This window comes from Microcebus murinus, chromosome 23 (assembly GCF_040939455.1).
Source record: "Microcebus murinus isolate Inina chromosome 23, M.murinus_Inina_mat1.0, whole genome shotgun sequence".
NCBI classification, from domain to species: domain Eukaryota; kingdom Metazoa; phylum Chordata; class Mammalia; order Primates; family Cheirogaleidae; genus Microcebus; species Microcebus murinus.
Window position 1 is genome coordinate 17,494,829 of NC_134126.1, and position 23,125 is coordinate 17,517,953.

A 23,125-nucleotide genomic window follows, 5' to 3' on the forward strand; every position below is an offset into this window, starting at 1 on the left:
AGACACGGAAAAATATTGGCTTCAAATAACTTTTTCCCAGCAGTAAAATTTTGAAATGGGAGTTTCCTTAAACCAAAAACTATGACAATCACTTTAGGATTCCCTTATTTGGTCTGATGGACTGTTTGATGATGACAAGGAAGAACAGTTTTCTGGGCCACCGGAGAGTTCCAAATGTTTGCTAGTTAATTTTTAAGGTCTTCTAGTGATTGAATAAGGTATGCTATGAAATGAAAATTTAAGTCTGTAGGAGTTGTCTGAAACATCTATGCACACATTTGTCTTAATTGAAGAAAGCTCAATAAGAGATTTCCAACTTCAAGCAGATGGACGTGGGCATGATTGTTCTCGTTATAAGAGGAACCTCCCTTCTATCCACCACAGGGTTCCATTCTCTTACCAAGTTTCTCTAGTAGTGACTTCTTGCATTGATGGAAATACTCTATATTGGTGCTTTCCAATAGGGCAGCCACTAGCCACATGTGGCTCTTGAGCGTGGTGGCTGTGGCAACCGAGGAATGGAATTTTTAATTTTATTTAATTTTAATAAATTTAAATTTGGATTGCCTTCTTGTGGCTAGGGGTGGTACTGGAGGGAGAGGGGCTTTGTAGAGAAACTAAAGAAAAATGGAGGTGGAGACACTGATAACATTTTAATAAAACAGAATCAAGCTGTTTATCAAGTTATATAATTCAACAGATCAAAAGGACACTTAGTGAACAACTTTTGAGAATGGTTATCATGTAGCCTGGGTAAAGGACATCTAGAAGATGCTCAAAGTCACGGGATTGGAGTTCTAGTTGTATTTCTGACTTGACCTAATCTTCTGGAGGTCACTAGGCAAGCCACTTAACTGCACTGGGCCATTTTTCTCCGAGGTTCTTTAAAATCCCAATATCTATTGAAAGAAGGATACCTGTACATTGTAACTAATTTTTTTTTGTGTGTGTGTGGTAGGCATATCTAAAAGCCATTCTGATTCTAGCACTGTTGAAATAGTGAAGAAGGAGAAAAACTGATAGAAAAAAAATATCTTTTCTCTGGAGAGAATCTGGGTTACCATAATTCAAACTCATAAACTCTTGGTATTTACCTAGTGTGAACACAATCCCCCTAAAAGATGGGCAGATTCTCTGTGCTTTCTTTATTGATAATCTGGTTGAAGAGGCAGGTAAGACAACTCAATACGATCCAAGATAGAATGAAATAAATGTGCAATGTACATACAAACCATATGGCGTGGGGCCACAAAGGAGGGAAGCTCTTTTTTTTCATAGAGATGTGTGCAGGGTGGGTGGCATTTGGTCACTCAGGCCTTGAAAGACAGTCTGGTGCCTTCAACTGGGAGAGAAGATGAGGGATCAGAGTCTCGACTAACCCACTTGGCTTAAGGGAACAGAGTATTTGTGCATGGTAGGCAATTTTATTTTTATCTTGCTGAAACAATTCAAATTTTACATTACTCGAGAACAAATAGAGCCATATTTTTTGGTCATTATTTACGTGGCTCATTCCTTTTACTTTTGATACTTTTAGCACATTTTTGATGCTGATTATAAACTTAATCACCACTCCCTGCCCACATGTATCGTTTTTAGAAGGGCATTCTAGGTGAGGGAACATTGTGAGAAAAGACAGGGAGATAGGAGGGAGGATTTTTAACAGGTACTCATTATGATGCAATCACTCAGCAAAACAATTTTGAGGACCTGTGGTGTAGGCTATAATGGGAATCTACCTGTATTTGATCTTGCAACCCTAAGTCAGCTGCTAATTAGACTGTGTATTTATCTTTTTCTCCTTCTAAGTGCCTATTAACACTCAGCTGCCCACACACACAAAAAGCCTAAGCAAACAACTTCTACCAAGGCTCCTGTACCTTCTGGTAGCTTTCCAGACCTCCCTCACACAATTTTCTTAATTATATCTTCCACCATCCCCAGCTGTATACCTGGAGCAGCTGCCACTAATCCTAAATAAATATTTCCTGTTCTCCTTAGAAACAATTAAACCTACCCTTCACCAAACCTTTGGCATCTGAGGCTCACATTGGTGGTGGTGCAACAGTTGCTTTTTGTCTCTGTAAATTGAGCAGAGACTACTTCTATTCTGATTAAAGCCTTTTTTCTTGAAACAGAATCACCGCAGCTGATGTGTGTGTAACCTTTTGGTTATGCATTCTGAATGGGGAGGCTTAGAAAAAATCACTCGCTTTCTGAACTCCAGGCAACATAGCAGCAGGAGGGGTATGTGCCAAGATATGGGTGTCAGCCTTGGGGTGAGGATCGCCCATAGACTTGGCTTCAGAGGCTCTGGGCCTGGCACTGAAGAGGCTTGTGTGGATCCTGGCTTTTCTCTGCATGCTCTGCCTTTCCAGGGCGTGCTGATGGTCTGAAGTGTCGGTTCTCAAAGTTGGCTGCACTTGAGAATGACCTGGAGTGTTTTCAAAAATGCTGATGCTTGGACCTACCCCAAGAGATCTGATTTAGTTGCTCACAGAAGTGACCCTGGGCACTGGGGTGTTTAAAAAGTTCCCCAGGAGATTCTAGTGGGGACAAAACGTGAGATCTACTGACCTAACCTCTGCTCATACACCTTCTGACTGTCTGTCTGGGTCTGTTATTTTCCCCTGTTGTTGCTGATTGTCAGTAAAACCAAGGCAGAAGAGACCAGTCTTCAGAGCTTGGTTATCAGCCTAGCTCAACTTTTAACTGCAGATGCTGCCCAGAGGAACAGAATATCTAGCTGGTCTATGCCCTGTTTCTCCAAGCCTGATCTCTATGTTCCTTTGCTCATCACTCTCCTACTTGTGCTTCCTAAGCATTTTCCCAAGAAGCACTTTTAGTTCAAAGGGACTCTCACGATGGCAGAACAGTCCATGTTTCCCCAGTCCCCAGGGCAGCTGCTAGCATTCGATCCTGGAGAAGTCATTGGGAAACGGTGTTCTTTGGCAGCGTTACGTCTCCATGGGCTGGGCTGGGCTGGGGCACTGCCCACGGGACCGAGAACCCTTCATGTGGCCCATTAGGGCCTTTTCTCTGCAGTCTCTCACTCCCTTCTCTGAGGCCTCACTTGCTGTGCTTTGAGGCCAACTTTTAGGGATGCTTTACTTTGCCTCTTGTCACTATGGAAACAGCAGGTCCAGCGAGGGAGGTAAGCTTGTCCTGTGTCTAAACACTGAGAATCTGGTTTCGGGTAGTCCCGGGCAGTCTCTCTTCTTCCAGGCCACCAAGCCAGCCTTTGCAAAGTCCCCTAAAAAAGTGCGGAGTCCAATGGTCACAGTGTGGCAATTCCCACAGGGGCAGCTCGTCCATCATTTCGACTTTGTTCCATTTACAATAAGCACATTGAACTTTCCCTTCAATTAAGGATTTGAAAAGCACACGAAGAGGCAGACATACAGCCCAGTGTGAGCTCTGGGTAAAAAGCCTTAGTGTCCTTGACGACAACAGCAGCTTGAGTATTTGTTTTTTTTTCATGTTCCTGTGTGTGGAGTAAAGCAATAGTTTTAGGAACCGCAGGTGGTAACTGTTGAACCGAATAGTTCTCCAGCTCTCCTGAAGTCTGAGCTATCAGTCAGTCAACAACATTTATTGAGCCCACACTTATTACCGAGCTGCAAAAGCTTCAGAGTGAGTCAATAACATGTGCGTTAAGGTGCACTATGATTCCATCAAGCTAACGCGAGTGGGTTTGTGTTCTCCCTCAAACGTGTATGAGTTGACACTGTGTGTTGTACACATCCTATAATTCAGCTGGCAGCTATTGAGCCTGTGCTAGAGCAAGTCACTGCTGGATTTTGCAGGAGTTGCAGGAATAAACAAGATAGTCTTTATACACATAGACCTTGCACTATGGCAAAGAGAAGGCAAGTAAAGTTTCGTGAAAGCGCAGTACTTGCCATGCAATGTGCTGGGCACTTTACATTCTTTAGTTTCATTGAAATTGCACAGTAACCCTTTGAAGTAGATTTTTTTTATGCACCCCTTCTTCCAATTGGCAGGGAGGTTGAGTAACCTAATCAAGGGTCCACAGTTGGTAAGTGGCGGAAATGGGTCTGATCTCCTCTTTTCTACTAGCAATCCAGGGTTCTCGTGGAGCAGCCTAGGAGAGACAGAAAGAAAGAGACAATGAAGAGGAGGGAGACACTTATTCTAGTTTCAGGAATCATGGAAGGCTTTGTTATAGAATGAGGACCCCAAACTCTTTTGAACTCATTCATTGTTGTTTAGATAACCCTAGAAATACCTAACACAAAACAAGTGGGGTCTTGCAAAAGCGCAAAGAACAAAGCTAAGAAGGGAAAATAAGGAACTGAGTTACTACATGTGACCGGCTGGCTGCAGCAACTGCCACCTGTGTGTGTAGCTGCTCTTCTATAGAAAAGTTACTTAGCACTCCTACGTGGGTGTTTTTCCCCTTACCCACTAAAATCCGCTCTTAATCTTTAGGTCAGTTTACCAAACACTCTAATGATAAGGCTGATAATGCAACCCCCTTCCCTGAGTACCTTGGAGGAGCTTGGGGAATGCTTTGGATGCTTGCTCCTTCTCAGATCTTTGAAGATAGCACCTAGGAATTCCCCCACCAGGGGGGTTTCCCCCCCCCATGCCTTCAGAAGCTCACAGAAATATCCCAGGGCGAAGAAGCACGTGGGGTTCCTCAAGATGAACTCACTACTTTCCATTACCGCCATGTTGAAAACGTAGAACCTCTTCTTTGTTGTGTTCTTTGGTTTGGAGTCCCCAAATGTGTTCTCCTAATCCTTGGTGCCAGTTAAAAATAAAAATAGATGTATTTTTTTCATTCATTCATTTTGAATGGCAGTTTCCATGTATAATTAGCCAAGAAGATCTAAACCCTCCAGTGGGGCCCCTCCTGGCCATATTTTTTTTAGAGCAAAAGCCCAAACCCTCACACTGGCCTTATTCTACATGATTTGCACTTCCTTCTATTGACCTCATCTTTGACTACTTTCCTCTCTGTGATCCAGGCACCCCAGTCCCATTTCTGTTCTAGGTAGACACCAAGCATGCTCCTGCGTAGGGCCTTTGCATTAGCTGCTCTCTCTCCTGGAATGTTTTTCCTAAAAAAATTGAGTGGCTCTTTTAGTCCCTTTACCTTTCTCAGGCCTTCTCTGATCACTCTATTTAAAATAGCAAGTTCCTTCCTTCCCATTATCCTTCCTGATTTTAGTTTTCAAGAGTACTTACCACCTTATAATAAGCTAATTTATCTTTTTTCCCCTTAAACTCCAGTAAAATGTTAGCCCTATAAGGGGAAACCACGTGTATCTTAATCATGGGTATCCAATATAGTTCCAGACACAAAGTGGATGTTCAATAAATATTTTTTAAAAATTCTTTAACTGACATTAATAATAGGGCCAAGTTACTCCAGCAGCAGTGAGTGTACCTAGCTTCCAGGTCTTGGTTTCTTTTTCTACATTCTTTCTTTATATCTCCTGTAAATTGATTGCTTCTGCCCTTTGCCCATGTCTACTTATTTACTTATTTAATTGTCAGATAAAATTGTATACATTTATGGTACACAACATGATCTTTTGAAATACACATGCAGTGTGGAATGGCTAAATCAAGCTAATTATCATATGCATTACCTCAACTACTTACCTTTTATTTGTGGTAAGAGCACATATATACTCTCTTAGCAATTTTTAAGTATTCAATACATTGTTATTAACTATGGTCACATGTTTTACAGTAGATTTCTTGAACTTAGTCCTCTTGTTTAATTAAAATTTTATATCCTTTAATCAGCGTCTCTCCAATGGCCTCACCCTTTCCTACCCAGCCCCTGGTAACCACCATTCTACTCTCTGCTTCCAGGAGTTTGACTTTTTTAGATTCTACATGTAAGTGAGATCATGCAGTATTTGTCTTTCTGTCTGACTTATTTCATTTAACATAATGTCCTCCAGGTTCATCCATGTCCTCACAGGTAATAGGATTTCCTTCTTTATTTTTTAAGGCTAAATAGTATTCCATTGTGTTTATACACCACATTTTCTTTATCCATTCATCCATGGGTGGACATTTAGGTTGATTCCATATCTTGGCTAGTATGAATAGTGCTCTTGTGTGAACATAAGAAGGCAGATACCGCTCCAATATACAATTTTATTTTGGATATATACCCAATAGTCGGATTGCCAGATCATATGATATTTTTAATTTTTGAGGAAATTCCATACTGTTTTTTCCATAATGACTATACTAATTTATATTTCCACCTTAAATGTGAAAGATTTCCCTTTTGTCAACCTCCTAACACTTGTTATCTTTCCTCTTTTTGATAGTAATCATTCTAACAGGTGTTAGGTGATATTTCACTGTAGTTTTAATTTGCATTTCCCTGTTGATTAGTGATCTTGAGCATTTTTACACATACCTGTTGGCCATTTATATGTCATCTTTTGAGATATGTCTATTCAGATCCTTTGCCTATTTTTTAATTGGGTTATTTGTCTTTTTACCATTAAGTCATATGTGTTCCTTATATATTTTGAATATTAACCCCTTATCCAGATATAAGTTTGCAAATGTTTTCTCCTATTTCATAGGTTGTCTCACCACTTTGTTGGTTGTTTCCTTTGCTATGCAGAAGCTTTTTAGTTTGATGTAATCCCATTTGTCTATTTTTATTTTTGTTGTCTATGCCTTTGGGGCCATACTAGATCTTGGTTTCTATTTCTATCCTCTAATCAAAAGAAGCAAGGCTCCTTGGAGAAGAGACTGATTCTAGAACTTAGTAGGAAATATACAAGATGAGCCTGAAGCATTTTGTAGTGCTAGAAAGTAAGGAAGTACTAAAAGACTCCCCAAACTCAAACAAGTACCAAACCAAGTAAATAATCAAAATTTTAAAAATCTTACATTGATAGGGGTATGTCAAAAAGACACAGAGGCCAACTGAAAGAGCTCCCAATAGCCAAAGCTGGATCAATTTGCACAATAAGTAAATCAATAAATAAAATAGTATTGAATTGCAATGCCAAGTATAAAAAAAACTACAAGTCCATACTGTTATAAGAAAATGAATGAATAAATACATAAATAAGAGAGAAGAGCCAAATCTCCCTTGCAGAAGAATTTCAAGTAATTTATTCAGATACTTTGCCATTAAGGAGGAAGAGGAGTATGCTTCCCTACTCCTTAATTGTGGGCTGTGCTTAGTGAATTTCCTTCCAAAGAACACAGTATGGACAGGGAAGGGAGAATAAGTTCACCGTGGAGAAACCTGACAAACACCTGAAGGGCTTATGTTCAAAGTCAACATCAACAGTCGTAAATCATGGTGACAGTATGTGCCCTCGGTATGATGTGACGAAAGTGGCTCTTTACGTCTGTGATCGTCTTCTTCCAAACCCACAACTCAGGTTTAATCATGAGAAAATTATCAGACAAATCCAAATTGAGTGATGTTCTATGAAATCCCCAACCAGTACTCCTCAAGACTGTCAAAGTCATCAAAAATAAGGAAAATCTGAGAAGCTGTCACAGCCAAGAGGAGCCTAAGGACACATGACAACTAAATGCAATGTGGTATCTGGGATGAATCCCCAAACAGAAAAAAACACTGGGCGAATAAAACTAAAGAAATCTGAATAAACTATGGACTTTAGTTAATAATAATGTATCAATATTGGTTCATTAATTATAACAAATGTACCATACTAATGTAAGGTATTATTAATAGAGGAAACTGAGTGTAGGATATACGGGAACTCTCTATACTGTCTTTGTAATATTTCTGTAAATCTAAAAGTGTTCTAAAAAAAAGGTCTATTTAAAAAAATAGATCCAGGTCCAAATTAGTTAGGAAGCTGGAGACCATTATTATATCTTGAATATGTCAGTTCCAATTGGAAATGAGCCAGGTCTCTGAGAATGATCACACTGACAGCTATATTAATCTCCTGATACCAGCAATTGCAGAACTCCTTTTAAATTTAGAAATGAAATAAATGGTCATTTTTCCCTCCACTACCTTTTTCTTTGCCCTTGATATTACAGCCTTAAGGTACTCTTTAATAGCACATTTCCTTTCCAAAGAATGTGATAATTAATAATCCTGCATCTTATTTCTTAAACTTGCTATCAATTACCTTTTTTTCCAATAACTTTTATTTTATCATTAATTTATTCTAAAATGGTTCTTTTATTCTTTGTCATAAAATTGGAGCCTTGTTCTTCTGGAAGGGTAGGTTGCTTCTAAGGTGACCTGTAATCTATACTTACATATAATTTTAACCTGGCACATTTGAAGTAAATAGTCTATAATCTCTCCCTAGGTGAAGTTCGTTCTTTTAGAGAATAGTAATACAATGACATGGTGTTTCATATTTTTGCTACAGTGCACATTTTCATTTGAAACAAAATTTATCAATCAAAAAAATAGAAATGGAATAAAAATTAATAATTAGTTTGTTATGTTTTAGATGCCAAACAAAGTCCCATCCAAAAAAAAAAAAAAATCTTTGGCTTTGGTTCCTTAGCATGTGGCTGTGACTCAATTGTTCTCCTTTGATCTCTTACCATTAGTACTTTATTTTGTTTCTCTGGAAAAAAAATGAACAGTGTTAATAATGTTGCCTTAGTCTGACTGTGTCTCTTTTTAACCATCTGTTTTAACTACACCTGAGAAAGGCAACCATGGGCTTGCTTGACTTCTCTGGGATGTGTAAATATTGTAAAATAAAAATAATGCAATCCAAGTCAGAACCCTTTTTGCACGCCACATCCACACTCATGAACTGCGTGAGTCTAGTCAGGATATTTAAATTCTCCAAGCCTTGGTTTCTTAACTTGCAAAATAGCGACTGTACTGACTATCTTCCATGTTTGGTTGGGAGGAACAAGGGAAAAGATGTAAAATGTTACGGAAACCACAAAACACAAAATGAAGGTGAAGGATTGTAAGTAGAAATATTTTTCAGTTATTAACTGTAAATCTAAAAGTGTTCTAAATAAAAAAGGTCTACTTAAAAAATAGAGCCAGGTCCAAATTTCAGTTATTAACATGTTACTTTATCTTGCAGTTTTTTAAATTATCACTTTTGGAGAAGTTTTAGGATTACTACTTTCAGCTGGTCTAGAACACATGTATCTGTTGTGCCCAGGCTTTCGTTTTATCTTTTCTTTCACTATTGGTCCCTCACAGACCTCTTCCTTGGATCTCTTCTCATCTTCCTTTCCCTAAGTTTCACCTGCCCATCAATTCCTTCCATTCTGTTGACAGGCTGAGAAAACTTGTCTAGATGTTGACTTCACCTTTCTGAAGTTCTATTTCCTCATCAGTCAAATGAGCATAATAATAATGTCCTTTGTATTATTAATAGGTTGTTTTGGTGATTAACTGCGATTATACTTTTGAGGTGACGGTCTCATAGAAACCTTACTAGAGACTCAATTCGTGTTTGTGAGATAAACGAATGGATGTTCTTCAGTGGATTTCCAGGTGCATCATGCTCTCTGGGCTGCTTGTCGGGCTGGTTCTGATTGTGAACCCAGATTTTCACCACCTCCCAGGGGCCCTGGCCTGGACAGTGGCTGTAGAGGCAGGGCTGGCCCCAGGAGGCCATTTTGATGACTGTGAGAGAACAACATTTATCATCTACATCCACTTTTGGTCAAATCCTTTCCTTTTTTTTTGTCAGGTTTGATTGGGTTGGACAGAAAGAGCATCCTGTAAAATGGAATTAGGGCTAAGGGAACTTCCATTTGCCTACTTCTCCCTGGTTGTGGACTGTGTGTACAGCCTGGGTGGTCAATTGGGCGGCAGGTGACTCGGGCTTTGCCCCCTCCAGAGACAACATGGCTTATCAGCACCTCTCAGCATTATTTATTAGGAAGAGGGTTGACCACTGGGGAAGGTTGCTGTGGAAGCTCCTATCAGTGTCACCTGAGAAGAGTGGTTCACAGACGACCTTCCAATGACCGTCCATCAAAATGAGAGCCATGTGTGACGGCCAAGCTCCGGAGACAAAGATGGGGAGGAAGTCACTGTTACTGGAAGGAAAGAAAATAGGAAGGGTGAATTAACATTTTCTGAATGTGTGACATGTGACACACACCAGAGTAGGTCCTCTAGATGGTTATTTTGGGGGGCTGCATTCAGCATCTCAGCACTCAGTTGCGTCTTGTCTTGTTTGCTTCTTTGATTTTGTCATGAGTTGTTTAACCGTCTACCTACAGGAGGACAGGGACAGGTTTTGTAAGAGGTAGCTTCTTTGTTTTCCCTGTAGCACTCTACAGGGACAAGGCACATGGGTCCTGTAGTAGGAGCTTAGTAAACCCTGAAGGACAAAGGGAAGGATACACAACAGTTGCTCCGATGGAGTGCAAGGCTTTGAATGTATAGTGAAAGCCTGTGTTTCCTGCTGAGCAGTGGGACCTCATGGAGTTGTTGCTTCCTTTTACAAAGCTATTAATAGTGGTGGAAATCTCTGGAGCTTCCAGGAAGGGAAGACTTTTAAAATCTTGGCTTCTTTAACTATGCCTGTCCTGTTTGGGATAGGGTAAGAACTCTTTTCTTTTTAACTGTGTTCTTCTGAAGCTCCTGTTCTTCTAGAGAACAAGAAGTCAGGAGTTTTGTTCCCTGTCCCTCCACGGCTTGGTGACCCATGTCTTTGATTAATTTTTAGTTTCCAAAATCTTTCCATTTTACCAGACTCAGTGGGCACCAATGTGGCTATTTTTAGATTTTTCTCGAGATGGGGAGTCTCTCTGACATGCATGAATACCTGCGTGTTATTTGTGTTACGTGTATGTTTAATTTAGTTCTCTGGAAAACTCCACACTTATCCAACCAGGCACCATAAATCTCTTCCAAAATGTCATAGATTTGGTTAAGTTCAGGGCTATTAGACTCTAAGGACTGTGCTAGTTCAGTCAGACCCTGTATTTATTCCTTCTGTGCCAACCTAACCAGGAGTGCATTGAGATTTAAAAATATACCCTGATTTTCAATATTCTTCTGGTTTTCTGGCTACATCTTTGGTGCTCTGGGGAGCAAGAGGCAACAGCGATTGCTAACAACAACCTTTTGGGCAGAAGCTAACTGGGAATAACATGGGAATGTCTGTGAAGTCTCATTCCAAGCAGAATGAGATTCAGAGATACCTGGAAAAGAACTTCTCGAAACATTTCTGAATTGAATTGCAAACTCAATATTCACTAAGCCAAATATCATTTTTTGTTGTTGTTGGAGAATGTCAAAACATCCAACAGCCAATAGGTGGCACTCCTCATCCACTATTGATTTCACTCCAAAGTACAGCCATCTCCACGTGTTCCTTCTATTAGTTGTTTCATAATAAAATATTATACCCTCATCCTCTCCTGGTAAAACATAGCAATAAACCAGACCTTATTCTCTAGGTTGATATGTGCCTTAATATATGCCAGTCCTTACCCTCTGGGTGGACAACGTATAAGGTAAACTGTTTGTATTTTTAGTAGAGTTTGGCTTAACGCTCTGTGAGTATCTATAGACTACGCCGTAGAACTGAGCACCTTCACTATAAAATCATCTCTGACCAGATCCAAGATTTTAATTTGTCTCCAGAGTTTGCCTCTCTCAATTTCATAAACCGTGAAAACACAGCTGGAGCAATTTACAGACTGTGGAAAAACTCTTGAGTATTTTTGCTGAAGTACTAATTCAAGGATCATGCTTTGTTATTTCCTGCCTCATTGTTGTTTGTAAAACTAGTTAACGGGGCAATGGGCTGTTTCAAATTTGCCTGGCCCTTCAATACTGTTGCGTGCACCTCCTGTCGGGGCATGGCACGAATTGGGTGCAAGCGTGACAGCAAAGCGACAGTGATTCGAGCAGACACACGTCACTGAGAATGAAATCAGAGCAACAATTTGGAAGGAGCTAGGCTTGTACTCGTACTCTTTGACTTATATGAATGTGGGGCCCGAGGCTTTTAAAGATTCAAATCCCTGTGTGTTATAACTTTCTACCAACCCAAAAATATTTTGGAGAGATACTTGCAGGATCAGCACTGTGCTCGTCAGTACAAAGTAAGGGGGAGTCTTTGCTGTCTCCTGGCTATGGGTCACTGGAAGCAAAGACATAAAACACGATGGAGAGAAACATGCCGGCACTGAGTGAAGATACAAAGCAAGAAGATTAACTTCATGATGCCCCACTAACCTAGAACTTGGGAATCTATTAAAAGAAACCTCAGTCATTTAGAACACAGGCATAAAATCAAACAATAAGTTAAAAAAGAGTTTCTGAGCAGCATGGACAATTGTTATAAAATGCAAGCCCCTGTAGGAAGGAAGCTTATATAGGAGTTTTAAGACTTTAATGCCTGGCATAATACAAGGTAGGTGCTCAGTAAATATTTATGGAATGGATGGACGATGAGGGCAGAGCAGCAGAACCTGAGGGAAGCAAGCTTACTGAGCTTGATTTTACTATATAAAGGGCCCATCCAGTGCAGGGGGAAATTGCCTTACACTCCTCAACTATCTCTCTGAAGTCATCATCACTATAGCACAATTAAATGATGGAGTCTTTTCATGTAAACTTGAGTTATTGCTAAAACACAGAATTATATTAATATAAATATTACTCCTGGTCATTAAAATTGAAATGTGTGTAATAAAAATGGTTAGGATTAACAACTCATACTATTAAAAGGACAAGCTTGAATTACTTACATTGAACATCTACTGCTTGCCAAGAACCTGAGCTAGACTCTAGCACATAGTGGTAGACAAGTTGTCTGAAGTGTTGCCTTTGATTGCATGTTTCATACCTTTAGGGTAGTAAATGAGACATTAATACATTTTATTATATACATATGAAAAACAAGGACATTTGAACAGAACTGATCTAAAATATTTACAGGTCTGTTCAAGTCCTCTATAAAGCGGTGATATTCAGTGCTACATCAAAGTTGATTTATCATATGGATTTTTCTATATTGACAAACTGATACAAACTTCTTAGTGGTCCATAGGTTAGATGAAGAAATCAGGCAAAGTACTGAGAATCTGCATCCTTTATCTCTCTTACCAGAAGAGCACTTGCATTCTAAAAATTATTTTATTTGTCAGGTAGCTCATGGGTCCACCCAATATTATGGCTTCTAATCTTCTCTAGGTTGGGGTAGAAATGCTACTGTTTGGAGTAGAGAAGTAAGATGAATTTAGTTCCCCTTATCCAAAACGTTTTTCGCCAAGTTTTGGAAAGGTTCAGCTGGTGTAGGTGTGAACTCAATTTAGTAATTCGTTTTACCTCTTTCAACCCTTTAAAGAGGTTGTTTACCTCTTGTGTAGGGCCAACACTTCAACTATTGTCCATATTTTATTCTTCAACGTGCCTAACCATCAATTTCTCCAGTAGTTTTAGCAACATTCTTACCATGTTTGTAGTGTTCTTTATTATTTGCATTGCATTTCATGGATAAAGTTAGATTGCAGATTAAAGAGTTTATATATTCAGCTTCAGGCTACACAGAATTGCAGAGCAGGCCTGGGACATGTGTAACTTTAGGACTTCCACTGCTAATGCCCAATTGTTCCACCACTCTGCAGCACCTATACATTTGCTAACTCTAACTTCACATTGCTCCAAACTGGAAGGTGCTCTTTAATGCATTGGATTGGTATTTTACATGTAGAATTTTTTTAAATCTTTATAAGCTGTTGTTGACTTTTCAGAACACTCTTTAAGTGGAAAAGACTGGGGTCTCTTGAAGATCAACTTATTCTAGTGTTAACAGACACTGAAGAAGCAGTTGCTTATCTAAATTTTTCACTTTCCAATCTGTTTTTGTAGTGATTGTGAGATCTAGCTTAATCCCAAGACAGCTCTGATAGGTAAGGGACTGGTGTTATTCCTGCATGGCGACTCTGGTTCATGCCTCATTTCCAGCCGTTCCGACTCAGTGAGATTCAAGAAAGAAATGCCCCTATTTGTGCCACCAAACTAAACCCGTGAGTACGACTCATTTTCTCTCTATAAAGCTTTTATTTTTCCATTGACAACCCTAGGTTTGGACAAACAGAAAGGTCACTCTGGCTTTTGTTTTGAATTTATATGCTGCTCCCCAAGATTAACCGAAGTGCCAAAGCCAAGCCAAGTGAATCCTAAGCCAAACATGGTTAACAACCTAACTCTGCTTCCAAAAAAAAAAAAAAAAATTCACTTATCGATTTGAAAACTTAAATAGAAAATAACTTCCGGATGACCTATTCTATTAGTTGGATTTTATTGGTGGGCATGACCAAGAGCCAACTATATGTATTTTTCTGGACCACTAGTCCACCCACACTGTCCAGATTGTTTTTAAAACTATGGAAATTTCCACCCAGGATGCATTTTCCTTGTTTGCTTCCATCAACATTTCTCTGCCCAAATAGTTCCTTTTGTGGTTCAATTTTTCCATCTTTTTAAGATAGTGGGTTGATCCCAGCTGTAATTGTGCATGATTATATACTGACAACCCACATAAACAAACATCAACAAACACAGTCCTTTGATAGGGTGATGTCATCACAACTGGAGTTTCAAAAGCAAATACACGTGGGCAACTTGGACACCTGTGTGAGCTCCTCTTAGTCCTCCCTCCCCTTGCTCTTGGTGGTGAAAGAATTATCTTTACTGAAGGTGGAATGCCCTGTTGACACCGGGCCTCCCTAGTCCCAACCCTGTAAGATCCATTTCATGTCAAATTGTTTAGATTGATACTCAGGCATCAGCTGTCAGGAAACTCAGTGCTTTGCTTAAACAGCAGGCAGCTATCAAAATAGGGGGGGGAGGGAGACAGAGAGGCTATCAGACTTAATACTGGCGCACATTAGAGAGCTGCAGAACTCTCTCGAGTCTGGTAATGTTGCCGTTACCATTTGTCAGGTGTACAATCGACCTGGAGAACAGGGATAATGGGGCCTTTGTAAAATCCTGAATCAACATTCTAAACAATCCAACCACTGTTCACAGGTTAGCGCCGTACCTCCCTGACCCTTCCCGTCTCTCTTCTCAAAGGAACCACGGCTCCTCCCTGCTCCCGGGAGCATTACATCAATGGGTACATTCACTTTTCCTCACTGTGACAGCTGGTTAAGTGACACCATGAGATTCCCGCCGTCCTAGCCCATGTATAGAAACAGCTGCTGGATTGATTTCTCATGTTGTTCAACCTTGTTTCCAGCATCCAAGGACTTAAGAGTTTGGATTTTGTGCGTGTTTGGAGAGATTTTTTTCTTCTGTTTTACATTTTTAAAAATGTTTTCAGGAAAGAGCAAATGCCATGTATAGTTAAAAAAAAACAACAACAACAAAGGAAGGGGAGGATAATTTGCTTTGAGGTGTATAAAATAATCTTTTTAACCGTTTTTCATTTCAGTGTTGAAAGTGGCTCATATCACATGTACCTTCATACTAAAAGGCACCGAGGGGGGTTGGGCTCAGCTGCGATGAGTTCCTTGGGCTGGTTTGCAGCTGGAGATGTCCCCAGCACCCTCAGCCCTGCTGTGGCTCTCGGCTCTGTTCCACCTCCTACCCTGGCTCCCTCTTTCCTTTCCTTTAGCATCTCACAAATCCTTTGCATCTTTTTAAAACCACCAAGCCAGATCTGCAACTCCCCCTTTGTTTTCCTCTGTTAGCACTGGGAAGAAAATGGAAATAACTGTAAAAGCAGTATCCAATAAATAAGTTAAGATCTACCTCCATGCTTACCCAGAGTCAAGAGATGCTCGTGCTGAAAGTCCAGCGATGTGATTATAGATCTCCTCTGTCCAGGAGAAGGGAGAAAGCTGGGAGGGACTGGATCCCATAAAGTGTGCTGGATGTATGTATGGATTTTTCCTGAGTCCAGTACCGTGTTAGTTTGGGGACAAATGCTCATAGTAAAATGATGTTTTTTGTGGTGCTATTCATTGCATTATGAAAAGATACTTTGGGCTCAGATTTGGGAGTTTTGAAGCAATCTATCTTCACTGGAGAACACTTTAGCATGCCCATTTTACAGTAAATTACAGCAGCAAATTTAAATTCATTCATGTAGGATTCGGTCTCATAGAAGCCAATTTGATCCTTCTAATGCAGCCACACTGTTAAATGTGCAAATTAGCAGCCTGATGCTGAGCCTAGGTATAAAATAGGTAATAAAATCAATTTTGCAATATATCCACATATTCGCTTCGTGAATACAATTGTTAAATGCTGATCATGTTTATTTAACAATGGGAATAAAGTGTCTTGTGAACTAGAGCTCTAATTTTTATTTTGTCTTCTAGTAAGCCCCTTGTTCTTTGGTATGGGATGTGTGGAATTCATTTTTTTTTCCAGATATTAGTTGCCTCATGAGAAAGAGGACCTAAAATATTGAAATACTGGAGTTCCCTGAGTGCTTGCTCACCATTCTCCAATGCACACAGGAGAGGGGAGAGAGAGGAAGAGGGAGGTGGAGGAAGAAGGAGAAAGATTGATTCATTATTTAGATTCTTGGGAGTCTGTTAGTGGTTTATTTGTTGTGAGGAGCCAGAAAACAAATCCATTCTAAACTTTCTCCTTCTTGGCAGATTTTTCAAAGCTGAGGTTTCTCTGCTGACTGTGCATGTCCTTTTATCATGTGTTTGGTTTTTCAATATCAAGGCATTTTACAAAGAAGAGAACATTTATTTTCAATTAATAAACCGCCCAACTGCCCTGGAATCACTCTTAGTTCATCACCATGTGAATGCTTCTGTGTGTGAGACAACAGCTTACACATTAAACAACTCTTTCCGTTACCTTCCCAAGCTGTCCCTGCTCCTTGCCACCTTTTCCACGTTGTCCTCTCCCCTGATGCTACTGTCGCATCTGCTTGCTGGCAGTTCTGCAGAGAGGCACCCATGTGGCCGTGAGCACATCCCATTTCACGGTCACTTACAAACTGAGAATGAATGTCTTTTCTTTTCCTGCAATGCCTTGAGAAGATTTTCATTGTTATTGTCTGTAAAGTAGGTGACTTCTTTTCTGTAGCTCGAACGGCTGCCTCCCTCTGTAAAGTATAATTATACTTCGAAAAGGACCACTCACTGATTTTAGTGAAATGAGTGGTTATTTTGAAAACAGTTGGTCTTCTGGCTCATTCTCTTGGTGTGTCATTCTGTGTTTGGGGCTCCAGGCCTGTGTAGACACAGAATGAATTGTAGGCTCCTTGAAGGCATCATGGATCTTCTCATCTTTGTAGTCTCATAGTCGAAAACAGAGTTGGGAACATAACAGCCTATAGTATTGATACACAGATATAGCTGTCGATAAAGAGATGATATAGAGAAGTTTATTTAAGCAAGGCTGCACCCACATAGAGAGACTGTGTGTAATTCTCACCATTCCTTCTGCTGCTTCTTTTGGGTTCTTTCCTTGCATTCTAAACCAACTGGTTTAAGACATAGCTTTCTTTCATTTCTATTATTGCAATTTGAAAAACATCAAATTGAAAGCATTGAAAAACTGAATCACTAAGCCCCAAAATGAATTTTTTTTTAATTTATTTTGGCATATTATGGGGGTACAGATTTTAAGGTTTCAATAAATGCCCATTTTCCCCCCTCCCCCAAAAAGTCTGAGTCTCCATCATGATCATCCCCCAGATGGTGCACATCTCACTCGTTATGTTCCAAAATGAATTTTAATGGCAATCATTTCTATTATCCTGGGGAACATGGTTAAAAGACTAAACTAATATAAAATGCATATGAAAACCAACCTCAATGCTTACAGAAAGAAAGCAAGAGTCTAATTCTAAAACTCTCTGCCAATGTGAATATTGTAGATGTCACTTGTTTGTTAAATTAAATATTGAAGAGTCCCCTGGGTTGTTCAGAGTTCCCTCCTCCAAAATACTTGTTTGTGGGAGGTAGACATCTTCCCAGCACAACTATTCCAACAAAATTCCCAACAGAAACAATTCACAATCATAATACAAAGTCCAGCAAATACATAAATGTATAAATATGAAAGTGGAAATTACCTATATTCCAACCATCCATGAATTATTGAAACAAATGAACTGTACTGTATGTCATTCTACTTTGCTTTCTAGTGTTCTACTATATGACTACATTATAATGAACTTAACCAATCCCCTATTAGTGGACATCTTGACTGTTTCCAACACTGACATACTTTTAATACTCGTTTAAAACATTGTAAGTGATGCCGGACAACACAAGAGGAACACAGAAAATTATTTTGGCTGTATCAGAGCCTCAAAAACCCACTTATAATTTAATTTGATGTGTATATGTTTAAAATTAAAATATTATAATAATTTAAAACTTATGAAACTCTTCTATAAAAGTTGCCGTAAAAGTTCTATAAAAGATTTGTCATATAAGTTAGGGATTGAAGAGTAACCATCTTTATCTATCACCTAGGTATGAAATACTTTTATAAAAATATAATTATAAAATTTATAAATTTATATAAGAAGGGGCAAAGGGGTTAAGCGATGGAGCCCAAGTCACATGGTAAATATTTACATAAAACAAGCTAGAAATCACAGCCTTGGAGTCTTTGTCTATATTCAGATATTCAGAAATCTGCTTGGAGGGGTTTAGGTCTATGATTGGCATTAAAATTCATTTTGGGGCCTAGTGACTTATTTTTTCAATGCTTTCTATTTGATATTTTTCAAATTGCAAATGGCAGGGCATGCAGTTTTTGAGTAAATGTAATAATACAAAATGAAGATATTAAAGGTAGAATTAAACATGTTGGGGTCACCATACACAGTTGGGAAGGTCCTGCACTGCACAAGGGGGTTCCAGTTATCACAGACAGTGCAGAGTTTCATATGGATTACAATGGTTTTCTAGCAGATAACAGTATATCAGGACAATGTTCCAACGGATAGAAATAAAGTGCCTTAAGTAAAGGGCATCTTTCTTCAACTGGCAGAATCTCTGGTTATTCCACACACCCATGTCCCCTTGTCCCCTTCTTATGCTGCTCAATCAAGAATACCTTATGAAAATCCTCTAAATCAACTGATTTTTTAATGGGTGGATCATATCTCCTATAAAACTTATGACGAGGAGGCTGAAAGACATAATGGAATATCATAACTACTGATAATCCATATTTCAAGAAATGATATAATTGAAATAATCAAAATTTTAATTTTTGCCATGTCATTTAGTGGAATATTTCTGTAACTGATGCTCGTATTCATGGCAGAGGGAGGCATTGCCACTTCTTAACAGGCTTTCTAAACCCTGAAAGAAAGATTAAACTGTTTTAGATGAAACTAATCTAAGATTGTTATAGTGTTGAACATTTTTGTTATGTTCTTTGAAAATGGTTAATCTATTGCTTCTATGTACAACAACTCTTTATTGGGATAAATTTAATATTTATATGCAGCTTCAAAACTTCAGAACATTTTCTCATAATCTTGATATTTGATCTTGGCAATTGCAACATTGCGAGGCAGGAGGTGTCAGTTCCCCAGTTTTCTTGTAGAGAAACTAAGCCACCTCTTCTTCTAGTTTGGCACCTCCTTCTCTGCAGAAATGTCCCCTCCAGAACTCATGCTGAAACTTAATCCCTAATATGGCAATATTGAGAGGTGGAGCCTTTAAGAGGTGATTGGGCCATGAGGGCTCTGTTCTTATGAATGGATTAATCCATTTATGCATTAATAGATTAATGGGTTAATGGATTCATGGGTCATCATGGGAGGGGGGCTGGTGGCTTATAAGAAGCAGAGCGTCTTGAGTGGGCACATGCACAACCCTGTGATCATGAAGATGTAGGGCCTTCTCTGCAAGGCCCCACACGGCTCTAGAGGGTGGGAGCCATCAGAGCCCACAATTTTCTGACCACCCTAGTTAAATGGGGATTTGCTCTGCTTTGGGTACTACAACAGCTACCAGTACAGCTCATAGGACCAATGGTCCCTTCTTTGTTAGAATGGTCCTTTGTGGTGGTTCTCCTGAATATATTTTGGGACTTTCTTCCACCTTGTTTCTGAATTGCTGTAGGAACACATTTGTTTCCACTTTCTGCCTCATCCCACCAATCTCTTTCCTTACCCCCAACCCCCACGAACACACACGCACATACACACTGGAAAGGCTGAATGAGTCTACCCATCCATGATTTTAGTGATTGAAATGCAATCTAATAGAACAATAAGTTGCACTAAAATGCAATCTAATAGAACGATAGACTATTAATTAGCATTAATGAATAATGTGCCTCGGTCCAAGTTTATGTTAGTAGTTAGACTACTTTACAGCTATCAGCACTTCACAGTTTACAAAAACATTTTCCTTCATTAACTTCTAGAAATAATTTTCTGTTGTTGGATTGGGTAGACACAGCTTGAGTTAAAGAAGTCTCATGATTTTTATCTTTCTGGAGTAGGGAGAGAGACACATAATGTAGAATCAAACCATTTCATTAAGGTGTGATGAAATGAAACTCTTTCAGGTCATGGTGGCTCGATAACATCTCAGCAACACCACCATGAACAAAAAGCAGGGCCTTCTTTCTTTTAAATTAAATAATGAACAGTTGGATCTTTTTGTTAGGAGCTGGTAGGGTAGGTAACAATGCTTATTTACATTTTAGCATTACCGGCAAAAGAATAATTAACTGGTTAGAGTATATGCAATGGACCATGGCGGTCTGCAACGATTAACAAATTAATTAGTTATTTCCATCCATTTCAGTTTTATTCTTTTCCTTGGAAATGAGTTTATTGGACTGTTTATTTCAGCCTTTAAAAGTTTCAGAGCAGGGCTGTTCATTCAGCTTTCTGAATGGCTGAATAGAACAATAAGGTTGTGTAACAACTGGGACATATAAGTGCCTTCGTCAGGGGACAATGTAAGCTATAGAAAGCCCTTTTCATCTTTTAGCATGGGCCCATTATTCCTATGTATCTCTCTTCTATGCTTTATGAAAAGGTTTGTACAGTAAATAATGACTGGCTATGTAGTAGTTCTTTCTTCTTCTGCCAAGCTCTTTTTAGCTTTGGCAGCAATTTTGTTTTCCCTGTCATCATCTAATGTCTATTTATTTTACATTGCTACAAAGCCAGTGAAATTCTCTTCTAAATCCTAGGTCATGAAGATGAAGCGGCAACTCGATTCCTTTTATTAAATGTCTCCAGTGTCCTCTGCTTTTTCTAATTAGGTTCAAAGTGGTCAGTGGCTTGAAAAGCCCCCGGGCAGGAATAAAATCTGTTTGAACAATACGTTCCTAAAAGTCGTGCATGTGAGATCCTTGGATTTAATTACAGGACAGGTATCAAAAGTCGGATACTCTCTGGATGCATTTAGGGTCGTCACCAAAAGGTTCTGTTTCTACCCAGGCCATTTGAGCAAATTCCTCTGCTGCCTGCCGGTGGTGGCTGTCCCTCCCAAGCACACGTGCAACAGGCATTAGGTATTCAGAACCTGAGGGTGTCACACACCACCCGTTCTCCAGGCTGCAGTTTTCTTTTGTCAGCACTGCCATGGCATGAAGGTGAGAACAAGAAGCTCTGAAACTGAAGGGAAAAAGATAAAAGCAAAAGCATGCAGAAGAAAGGGGAGGCTCTTTAACTGCTCTGTCAACTCAATTTTTCTCCCTGGCTGCAGGCGTGTTCTGAAGATGGATGGGCATAGGTACAGCTGGTACAGAGAGCAGCTGCGATTTCCATCTGGGTACCATTTAGTAGCAGATAGATTTTTTTTTTTTTCAGGCCAAACTCTCTGCCAATTGTTGTGGTTAGAGAGGGAAAGTGAGAGGCCCCACTGTGTTTTCTTCCACCTCTGATGCTATTGTTCCAAAGCCTTGGTTCTCCCAGCATTGGCTCATTATCAAAGAGCAGGGGATTATTTAAGGGTGGGGCGAGAGGATGGGGGAGTTAGCTGATGAGAGCTGGGTGGAGCTCAGACACAAAGCATCTCACGGTACGTAGCAACTATTAGATGTGTCCAAGACATACTTTTCATATCGCCTGTCATTTCCCTCCTTCCAAACGATAGGACTGTCAAGAAGGCGGCTGCTCTTCTGAGGAGTGATGTCAACGTTTATGTCTGCACGGTGCTAAAACAACCGGTTGAAATGTGAAAAATCCAGGACATTCATTAAAGCTCATTTTTAATTGTGCTAAAAACCCCGTTTCTCTTTTACCTCTAGGACAGAGGTGACAGGGGTGATGTCAGGACAGCAACCTCAGCCAAGAGAGTTCTTCCAGAGCAAAAAAAAAAAAAAATTTTTTTTAAAATATTGCATATCTGAAAAGATTTTGTTATATAGGCTATATGATGAACATGTTTTAAAAGTCTCATTTGCTAATTTTTTAAATAGACCATTTGTGCTTTTTAACTAGCTGTATCCATGTGGCATGGGCATTGATTGAATTAAATTACTGTTTTGGAGTGAATTTGCTCTATACTTTTTTGTTCTATGTCTCTTCAATCCGTATGTCAGGGGCATCTACCAGAGTTAGGTTGTTTTGTGTTCTTCAAAGATATTTTGAGGGACGCTGGTGAATTTTCATCAACTGAAAATGTTTCTTTCCAAAGAGACAGCACTGACCGTGTGCTCAAAGGCCTGGGTCTTCGTGTTCTTTGGAATTGGGACCTGAGGTGTTTCACAAGCACTCAGAAGAATTAGCAAATCTGATTGAGCGAGAGATTGCAATATCTTTTCTGGCAAACCAAGCTCCTTTGTCCTTGCCAAAATGGACGTTTTCCAGGGTTGACCCGGATTCTTCGGCTTTCCTAATGTGTTCAGGGTCAATGTTTCTGTCCCTAAGGAAAAGCCATTCCCGAGAGCCACGATCAAGGTTGATTTTATTTTTTTCCCTTTAGTTTATTGCCTTTTTACCTGGAAAAATCCAGAAAAAAAATTTTAAAACATGTTGGTAAATACGATGAACGTATACTTGATTCTTGCTTTGAGTTTTGGAAAGAATTTCTGGAGCGGGGCATGAGGGTTGGGTGGCAGTGGGGTGGGGGGGAGATGGGAGGGGTGTAGCAGATACGAAAACAGACCATCTGGAGTCGTGCTGCCTGGCAGAAATAAAATGCAAGCTACGTATGTAATTTTACATTTTTTCAAGTAGCCATGCTAAAAAAGGTAAACAGA